The 10,959-nt window shown below is 44.4% G+C and overlaps 1 long non-coding RNA gene across 1 annotated transcript in view; it reads right to left on the reverse strand.

Annotated features, from left to right (window-relative positions):
• Positions 1-7,755: 7,755 nt before the first annotated feature.
• LOC123979519 overlaps positions 7,756-10,959 on the reverse strand; it is a 13,994-nt gene continuing 10,790 nt past the window's right edge. Inside the window, exons 2-3 of the long non-coding RNA XR_006827240.1 lie at positions 8,632-8,681; positions 7,756-8,464 (exon numbers count right to left, since the gene is read on the reverse strand). This is a non-coding gene — a long non-coding RNA (uncharacterized LOC123979519). The remainder of the gene's footprint in view (positions 8,465-8,631; positions 8,682-10,959) is intronic.

A 10,959-nucleotide genomic window follows, 5' to 3' on the forward strand; every position in this document is an offset into this window, starting at 1 on the left:
GTATAATTACTGTCATTACAGTAATATTACTGTCATTACAGTAATACTACCGTCATTACAGTATTATTACCGTCATTACAGTATTATTACCGTCATTACAGTATAATACCGTCATTACAGTAATATTACCGTCATTACAGTATTATTACTGTCATTACAGTAATATTACCGTCATTACAGTAATATTACCGTCATTACAGTATAATTACTGTCATTACAGTATAATATTACCGTCATTACAGTAATATTACCGTCATTACAGTATAATTACTGTCATTACAGTATAATATTACCGTCATTACAGTATAATTACCGTCATTACAGTATAATATTACCGTCATTACAGTATAATTACTGTCATTACAGTAATATTACCGTCATTACAGTAATACTACCGTCATTACAGTATTATTACCGTCATTACAGTATTATTACCGTCATTACAGTATTATTACCGTCATTACAGTAATATTACCGTCATTACAGTAATACTACCGTCATTACAGTATTATTACCGTCATTACAGTATTATTACCGTCATTACAGTAATATTACCGTCATTACAGTATTATTACCGTCATTACAGTATAATTACTGTCATTACAGTAATATTACCGTCATTACAGTAATACTACCGTCATTACAGTATTATTACCGTCATTACAGTATTATTACCGTCATTACAGTAATATTACCGTCATTACAGTATAATTACTGTCATTACAGTATAATTACTACCGTCATTACAGTATTATTACCGTCATTACAGTATAATTACCGTCATTACAGTATAATTACCGTCATTACAGTATTATTACTACCGTCATTACAGTATTATTACTACCGTCATTACAGTAATATTACCGTCATTACAGTATTATTACCGTCATTACAGTATTATTACTGTCATTACAGTAATATTACCGTCATTACAGTAATACTACCGTCATTACAGTATTATTACCGTCATTACATTACCATCACCTTAAAGTAAGTCTTATACATTTATTATCTATGTAACCTAGGTTTTATTTTATGTGCTTATCTTAAACGCACAAAAGGTGCTGTACAAATAAAGTTTGATTGATTGATTGATTGATTGTAGACGGCAGTCAGAGACTTGGAATATTTTCAGAGCTCCAACACTCGTTACTACAGCTGCTACCTCCACTACTGCATTACTGTCCTGATCCTCCGGCCTCCTTTAAACTATTCATGATGTCGTCCTGCATCCGGACTCAGAGCAAAGACAAAATAATCAGCTTCCAGATGTTTCCTCAGAGGGACCGACTGACGGTTTCATGCACGACTGCTCACGGAGAATAAAAGTGAACTCTATAAAACGTCCAGCGAGGACACGACTAGTAGTATATAGTGTACAGTAAAACCTCCATAAAGCCAGATATAAGCAGTATACAGCTGAACCATGAGAAAAAAAGTACTGCAGGTGTATATATTCAGCATGAAGGTGTAGTGGAATATCACAGGTGATAAAACACAGATGAAATCACCACTAAAACATCCCCACAGAGATATTAAAGGAATATTTCATCGTGAAACCTGGTGAACTCGCTGTCAGCCTGGAGGACATAGTAAAATAATAAACCACATTGATCCCCTTCAGGAGGGGGGACACCTGACCTCAGGTCTGCTTTGTGTGTTAGCTTCCTGTAGGGAGTTTATATTTAAAATCCAACAGCTGTTTCAGGCCCCAACACACATAAGTAGATTAATAAATAAGGTTTTAGTGTTTCTGCAGCACGGTTACTCTGCAGGCAGCGCGAAGAAGGCTTCGAAACTATTACCTCCATGTTGGAAATAAACTGTGCAGACGGCTTCACTGATTCAGTGAAATATGGAAAAGTTATGGTGATTGGAGACCAAACGAACTTATTAACCTGAATATAATATAAAGAAGATGCCTCAGGTGGTACCAAAGAGTTCTGTGCAACACGGTTTGAAGTACTGTGTCACAGCAATACACCAGTAATACTATTACAGTTGTACTTTACTTGAGTCTTTCTATTTTATGCTCTCAGGCACGTAAGGGGTCGGCGCCAGGCCCATAATGCAAGATGGTCAAAGAGAGTAACACGATGTAGCATCAGCTTTAAAACGTGCAGTAACAGGGACATGCTCTGCACAGGTGGCACATAAAGTAGTAGCAGTACTACAGAGCAAGACTACTACACGTATTCCCGTTACTACAATCTAAAAACACCAGACCACTGTCCAAGCACGACCCGGAGAAGCTGAAATTTATTTCAAAAAGGCTCTTTAATAAACTTTAATTTAGAGCTAAAAACTTTTTATCTTAGATGGTGCATTTAAATGTGTGTTTGTGTTGCTGTGTTCATTTATTTCATTTCATTTATGTACCGATATTTTTTTATTTGTATCTACTGTAACGCCTGCTTGTACTTTTGCACTTCATGAAACTAAACTTTATACCTCTGCAATCAACATAGTTTTTATACCGTGTACCAAACTCCATTCAGAAAACAAGCATTTTAAAATTTGCTGTCTCACTGACAGACTTGAACAAATCAGCATCATGTTGTAAGTTATTTCTGCATCATTTTGATCACAGTAAAATCTTCATGTTGGGTTCATACCACTTTAGTAAACACGGGTTGTGTTTATTAGAATTTTTACTGAACAATCACACTCGCCCGAGAAAAGCGACGCCAAAATTTAAATTCACGTTTGGTCTGAAAGCGCAGTAAAGCACACTGAGCTGCCCGCGTGTATGGACTGCGGTCTACGTGTCGATTTGTGTCTACCTCCTCAGGTAAGTGTCCGCAGGAGACTCGTGTCTCCTTCCAAAGGCTGATGAAGACCACGACATGCAGTGGAAGGATCCAGAAATAAAGCTAACAATTGCACCTTGACTTTTCAGTGCATTTTCTGATATTCCTACATCAAATCTAGGAAGTTGGACCAGAAGATGTTGAACTGAACTAAAAGCAGCTACAGAGGGTTGAAAAAACACAGACTCACTCGAACGTCACATTCAGAACGTTATTACCGTAACTGCAGGAGGAAAGCAGCACAGGTATATTAAAGGTCAGTCAGAGCTCGTTAAGTTCCACAGGAACCACAATGTTCCAGAGCGGTCAGAGATCCAAACTCTGGAGTCCCACAGAGTACAGACCTGCACAGACCCACAGAGACCTGTACAGACCTGCACAGACCCACAGAGACCTGTACAGACCTGCACAGGACCCACAGAGACCTGTACATACCTGCACAGACCCACAGAGACCTGTACAGACCTGCACAGGACCCACAGAGACCTGTACATACCTGCACAGACCCACAGAGACCTGTACAGACCTGCACAGACCCACAGAGACCTGTACATACCTGCACAGACCCACAGAGACCTGTACAGACCTGCACAGACCCGGGACACACCTGCAAAGGCCTGCAGAGACCCGGTACAGATTTACAGAGACCCACAGAGACCTGGTACAGACCTACAGAGACCCACAGAGACTTGAACCGATTTGCAGAGACCCACAGTGACCCAGGACAGACCTGCAGTGACCCACAGAGACCCGGATCAGACCTGCAGAGACCCACAGAGACCCGGTGCAGACCTGCAAAGTCCCGCAGAGACCCGGTACAGATTTACAGAGACCCAAAGAGACCCTGTACAGACCCACAGAGACCCAGGACAGACCTGTAAAGAACCGCAGAGACCCGGTACAGATTTACAGAGACCCACAGAGACCCGGTGCAGACCTGCAAAGACCCGCAGAGACTCGGTACAGATTTACAGAGACCCAAAGAGACCCTGTACAGACCCACAGAGACCCAGGACAGACCTGCAAAGACCCGCAGAGACTCGGTACAGATTTACAGAGACCCAAAGAGACCCTGTACAGACCTGCACAGACCCACAGAGACCCAGGACAGACCTGCAAAGACCCGCAGAGACCCGGTAAAGATTTGCAGAGACCCACAGTGACCCGGGACAGATCTGCAAAGACCCGTAGAGACCCTGTACAGACCTGCAGAGACCCTCAGAAACCTGGTTCAGATTTGCAAAGACCCAAAGGGACCCTGTACAGACCTGCACAGACCCACAGAGACCCGGGACAGACCTTCAAAGACCCACAGAGACCCTGTACAGAGTTACAGAGACCCTGTACAGACCTTCACAGACCCAAAGAAACCCTGTCCAGACCTGAACCAAAGAGACCCAACACAGACCCACAGACCTGCACAGAGACCTGACCTACAGACCCGCAGGACTGATATACAGAAGCACTGTGAAGCATGATGGTGTCAGGACTTCTACCACCAGAACCACCCCGTATTCACAGGTGTGTGTTCGTCTACCTGTTGTGCCTTTAGGCTGGGCATTAATGTAATATGTGTGAATGAGCAAGGCACACACACACACACACGCGCGCGCACACATTTACCCGACACACGCGCTAAATCCCTCACAAGGTCAACTTGGTGTGGGTGGTATTCCGGTTTTCCGCTGCTTGTGCTGCGATGAGCCGTTAAAATCAGATTTAACGTGAATAAATATTTAGAAATTAAAAAGAGAATATTAATTGTGTGTTAGTGACGTGCTTACCGTACACGCCCTGGCCGTGCACGCCCTGCAGGAAGCCCGTAAACAGCCACAGGAGACCGAAAACTAAACCCATCTTCACATCCTCCTCTGGCCGCCTCGCTGCGTCTCTCCCTCCGGGGATGAGGTTGTCAATTCGGTTCCCCGCAGCTGCTGCTGCCGCTGCTGCTGCTCCTCCCTCCGCCTCCTCCTCCGCTCCGTCCGGCGTCCCTCCGCACGGAATCCGGTTCTCATCCAAAAACCCAAACGTGTCCCCACCGGCACCCCGCCGCCGACCCCCCAAAACCCCCGGTCAGATCTGACGGGGAGGTCCGGTTCTGCTCATACCGGAGCTAACGTTAGCTAAAACCGTTAGAACCGCAGAGGAGGATGACGGTCCGCGGAGATCCGAGAGGAGGAGCCGGTGCCTCAGCCGCGTCTCCTTGATGGTGACATTGTAGAAAAAAAGAGATTAAAATTCAAGAAAACAACGTCGGTGCGCCAGAATCCTCCGTAGGAGGCTCAGAGGTCCCTGCTGCCCCTCCGCCGAGTCCACCGGGCTCCTTGTCCGTTAGTCGGTACCGGAGTTACATCCATCATCCTGAGCGGCACCCGCTCCGTTTCCTTGCTGTCAGCGGCTCGTCGTGGCCCGTCAGGCCGGGGAAGAGAGGCGCAGAGTCGGGGCACCGTGATGCCGTGATGCCGTGATGCCGCTGTGAGCTCCAGGGGAAGAAGCGGGAGAGAAGCGGTCGGACCGGGCGGAGAGTCGGTGGCTTTCACCGGCGAGAGACGTCACCGAGCGAACCGGGCGGTGAAGGCGAACACAGCGGACACGGATGCGGCTTCCGGGAAGATATTTTCAAAATAAAACACGATGACCAAACGTTGTTCTGGCTGAGTCAAAAGCGGTAACCAACCTCTGGGTCGGGACCCCACAAGGAGTCGCACGATAAATCTGAGGAATCATTAGATTAATACAGAAATAAAATTTTAATATAAAAACAGTTTCTATAGACTTTTATTTTTGGTTGAATATAGTTTCTCAGGGCTACAGATTAAATAACTAACAATGCAGAATGTGTGACGAGGGTCAAACAGTACGTTTTACTTTATTTAAGATCAGAAGTCAACAAAAGGTTAACCGGTGATGGTTAACTGGCTACAACAGGCTTTTATATCAGCTGCATAAACAATGTGCAGAGAATGAATTTCTTTCATTTGTCTTTTTTAAAAGGAAATAAATGATCATATAAGATGTCACAAAAAACACATGTTTTGCTTGAATTGCTAGTCTCAGCAAAATTCTTGATAAATCTGTTTTTAGAAAATAAATATGCCTTTGTTTAGACATATTCAGGTCCACATATAAGCTGAGTGTGAAAACTCACTGATCTAGCTTTTAATTAATTCCACACTTTAATTTTAACACTTGTTATTTTATATTCCTTCTATATTTGTGTGTTGATGTTTGTTTATCTTGTAAAGCAATTTGAGTTGCACTTCATGATACAAGGGCTATATAAATGAAGCTTATTATTATTATGTTTACAATGATTTGGGGAAGTTAATTATTACATTATTCATTAAGTATCGCTGCTTTCCAAACTTGCGGCTTTTACTTTGACTGGTATACGTGCTGTTTCCGGTCCCGAGCTGCCTAACTGCAGCTGACTTGACGTGAAGCGGAATCTGCCGCGCGAAGCATCACGAGCCGCTGGTTTCTGACCGACCGAGGGGGACAAATCCCGCACGAGACAAGAGGAGCCTGTGGGCGGCACGCGCCTGGGATAATGACAGCGCGAGCCCTCACTGCGCACGTGTGTGGTTCTTCTTTTTTTCCCGGCACTCCTGGGGGAGGCGGGAACAGAGAGAGAGAGAGAACATGGAGACAGAGCTTTTCAGCAGAAGCGAAATATTTCCCCAAATTCTACAACCTGAATTAAGCAACATAAACAAAACAACATTTCAGAAAGCTGTCTTTACAAAGCAGGTCACATTACCACTACACTGTTTTTCTAGCGTCATTCCCAGAACTTTTCCCGTCTTTCTGCGTCTGGGACCAACGCCCGTGTGGTTCCCTGTAGCGCCATTGTTCAACGCTAAATCTACAATCGATAAACAGTAACGTCCAAGAAATGAGGTGCGTGGTTGCGACAGAAACTGGACTTACACCCAGGAGACTGGTATCAAAAGGCGTATAAATAACACAGAAATAAATTTGGCGTGGTATTCCAACGCATTTTTAGGTTTTCGCGTGTCATTTCACGCCGTTTAGACTGCGTTAACTTCTATAATTTTATGCCTATTGTCATCATCGCGTGTGGGATATAAACAGCCATGAAAGTCCGACACTAAAGCTGCGTTCACACCAAAAGCAAATTTCATAGTCGCCTCGTTTGACCGCCAAGTACGCCAGTACCTGAACTTTCCCTTCTCTTCCGGAAAGAGGAGAGGAGGAGGGGCTTCGGCGTAAATAACGAAAACATCTCTTTCCGCCCGTTCTTTCTGTCAGACGCCACGGCCGATACACCAACTGTTGCTGCTTTGTATCTGTTGTGTCAGGAATACGTCGGAAAACCAAACGCCGTCGTGTTTGGGTGCATGAAACCAGCAGGAGGCGCACACAGCTCGGGGGAATTTCACCGCCTTCTCCAGGAACTGGTGGAATTTTCCTCTCGGCTGTGGAGCGCTGGATGGCAACTCAGGATCTGACTCAGGATCCCAGTTCTTCAACTACAAGGGAACCTTTTCACTAGTTCTTCTTGCAGTTGTGGATGCTGAGTGTTGTTGTCTTCCCAGCGGGGGATGTACAGGTGTGCCATCGAGGTGCATCGAGGTGCATCCGGATGTTGCAGAGAAGTGTGTTAAGGCCACCTGTGTTCTCCATAATTTCCCGCGGAGGACAACCCAGACATCTGCAGCGAGGGCGAGCATCCCCGATGTTGAGGTGGAGCCACTTACCAGGTCTGGGAAGACTTGCTGCCAACAACTCGGCAAGAGAAGCCATCAGGGTTAGAGAGACCTTCAGATCCTACTTCTCTGCAGAGGGATCTGTCCCACGCCAAGACACCAAGTTGTGCACAAGCAAACCCAAAACGACCGACACATTACTAATGAGCAAACTCCCTGCAATAAGTCAATAAAAATAAGGTCATCAATTTATATTCATGTCATAGAAGATTGTGTCTCATTTATTTCTGTGGTTTATTGACATTGCGAGTGAATACAGCTACAACACAACAGCGGACACCACTGTTCACTGTAAAGATGAATATTCAGAACTACAGTAGTTTTATACTGCCAGCAAAATAAAGGGAAAATCTCGACATCTGCCATCATGAAAGTGTCTGAATTTTTGGTTTATGATCGTACTGATTATGTAGTAACTATAGTTTTTGTACAGTATTTAGTGCAGATGGAAGTATTAGCAGCTAAACAAACACAAAACCATGTTTACGCTGCAGTGAGATGATCATACAAACGTTACCTGAACTTTTCAAACAAACTAAATATCTATCATGACATAAAGACTGAGTAAACTGTATTTTTGTAAATAAGGAATATGTATTTACAACTTTGTACAAACACTGGAAACATTTTAACATTAAACTCTAATTAAACTGGTTCAGCTAACTATTTACAATGAGTTCAAAAAAAACAACAAAATGAAACAAAACTACTGGTTCCAAATTGAGCACCACAGTGAATTTGAAATTTCACAAACTCCTTCTGCTGGGGCGGCAATCTCTGCAGGGAAGGAAGCAGGCTTTTGGAGGAAGTGCTCGTCCTCTGAGAGAGGGGGGGGTGCAGCAGGCCTCTTCAGGGCTTCAAGAAGCAACATCTCGATTTCTGTTTCCCTCTCGCTCCCCCTGCTCCTGTTGTTGGTCCTCCTCCCTGAATGAAATGAGAACACCATATTTAGTGAAAGTACAGCACTCCCTTGAGGAATCAGTTAAAATCAAAACAAACAAACATGATTTAAATATGAAAAGGTACTGAACACAGTACTAGTCATAGTAAAAAACATTATACCATAGAAACGATTGATGTCGTGTACGTACCTGATGGTGTTGCAGAGGCAGCAGCAGAGACTCCACCTCGCTGCCTCTGTCTGTAGTGACAGTACAACAAAAGACGCCTTGGTTGGTTGTTTGGTCGATTTAATAATTGTCTAATAGAACTGGTCGTTCTAGCTTTCAGTGTTAATTACAGCAAATCAAGTTTCCCGTGGTGTGTGTGTGTGTGTCTTCAACCTCCCACAGCGATCTGGTTCATAGTAAAGCACAACTGATAGCGGTAATCAAGCAGACACACGAATGTGCAGAACTTACCAGATGGCCCAATTTCCTCGGCCACCTTCCGTCTTGTTTCGGTCTCTGTATGTGAACAGAGTTGTGTCGTGCAGCTCTGGTTGTCCACAATCAGCTACAATCAGCCTTTCCTTCATTGTGATATCTTCTGAGACACGTACGTCTGCGTACGTCACTTCCTCCGTCGGTGACCATAGTACAATCTCACCGCTGATAGGCTTTCGCAACATCGCGTCAGGTTGAAAAATTTGAACTCGCGCGAACCAGCAAATGTCACGACAAACGGCTCTTTCGCGCCGCCCAGAGCAAATTCGCGTCTTCGCATTGGCTTTGTGTGTAATGAAGCCGCCCAAAATGCTGGATTCGCTTTCGGTGTGAACGCACTTTTTTCCCACGCCATCACCGTTTACCACATTAAACGTCATGTCGTGACTATAACGTACTGAAGGTCCGGTACGCCTGACGCTGGACTGGTGCCAACGCGTACACTGTCAGACATTTCAAGTTAGTTTAACTTGGAAACTTCAAGTTAAGAGGATTTAAATTCTAAATTGGTTTCAGTTTGCATGCACTACTCCTTTCTCCTTTACAACAAAAGTGTCTGAATTTGAGCACATGACGTATCTGTAGGGTAAAATTAGTTTAATATGTCCATGCTGCAACTTTGACAGGGTTACAGAAGACAGTTTCTCCCAGACTCAAAAGCTACAGCATCTATTTCTTTTTCTCTTGCTCTCATCCTCGTAACTAAAGGTGTCTGTACATTTTGGAAAACAGTCTCATGTCGTTTTGGGACGCTTGAAAATCGTCCTATTTAGACGTATGAAGTGTTGTTACGTAAGAACGTTAACTGCCTGGTAAACATTGTGAACCAATCGTAGTTCGGTCCTGCGTTGGTTTGAGCCGTCCCTCCCGGGTTTGACCTCCGTTATTTAGTCGATTTCTCCTGGAGGGAGGCTCAAGAGTCCAGCTCGGGTTTAAACCGGACTTAAACCTGAAACTGCAGCTGAGAAACTGACAGATGTTTCCTGAGCCGTGCAGCTGCGGTGCAGAAGAAGAAGACGACGTCCACAGGAGGACGGTGCGCAGCAGGTACGGCAGCTCAGCGGGGACAAAACTTAGTGTGAGGATCATCAGTTTAATGGTGTTCTGTGGAGGTAAATGACTCTCCATCTGTGAGCTGATGGATGAGTAACCTTCAGACGTCCTGCTCTTCATCCTTTCATTCCTCCTCCTCTTCCTGTTCACTTCATCACTATAATTATTATAATTGTATATCATCAGCTTTCCACCTTGACGCTGATTGGTGCCCTTGAGTTTCCTCTTCATTATGATATTCTACACACATAAAGAAATGTTCCGTGTCGCTGCTCTCTGTATTGATTCCTCCTCTTCCTCTGATGAAGGCTGCTTCTCTGCTGTTTGTTGACTGAACAATCAGACTTCATTAACTCCCAACTATTGTTTATTCAGCAGGGACAAAGCACAAAGCACAAAGCTCGTATTGTATCCGATACAGCAACAAGCTCATTCTCATCTGTCGTCAATAAATAAGGAGGGAAAGGATGGAATAGAAATGGGAGGAGGGGGAAGGAGACATTAAGAGAATGATTAAAAGGAGGTGTGAGGAAGAAGCAGAGGAAATGGAGCAGCTGCTGCCTACAGATACAATCAGCTGACGGCTGGATGTTCAAGAGAAAACGTGTTCGGTCCGTGTTTCCGACTTCACTGGAAGAGCAAACATGACTTCTTGTGTTTTCTTTGGATTAATAGGCAGTTTATCTGTATAGCACATTTCAACAACAAGCTCATTCAAAGTGCTTTACATAAAACATAAAAGCAACACAGGGAAATATAAAAAAGTGCTTATTTTCCTCCTTTGATTCCCCATCTCCCGCTCTATCCCCCCTTTAGTTACTCAGGCCCCGCCCACACCACTGCGTTTTAGTTTAGTAACGGAGAATTAAAACGAAATACGATCTCCGTCCACAGCAGCGTTTTGGAGTTGATCTCCGTCTACGTTAAAACGACGTACAGTAGGGCCCCTTCAGGTGCACTGCCGCTGTAAACATGAAGCAG

This window comes from Micropterus dolomieu, linkage group LG11 (assembly GCF_021292245.1).
Source record: "Micropterus dolomieu isolate WLL.071019.BEF.003 ecotype Adirondacks linkage group LG11, ASM2129224v1, whole genome shotgun sequence".
NCBI classification, from domain to species: Eukaryota; Metazoa; Chordata; class Actinopteri; order Centrarchiformes; family Centrarchidae; genus Micropterus; species Micropterus dolomieu.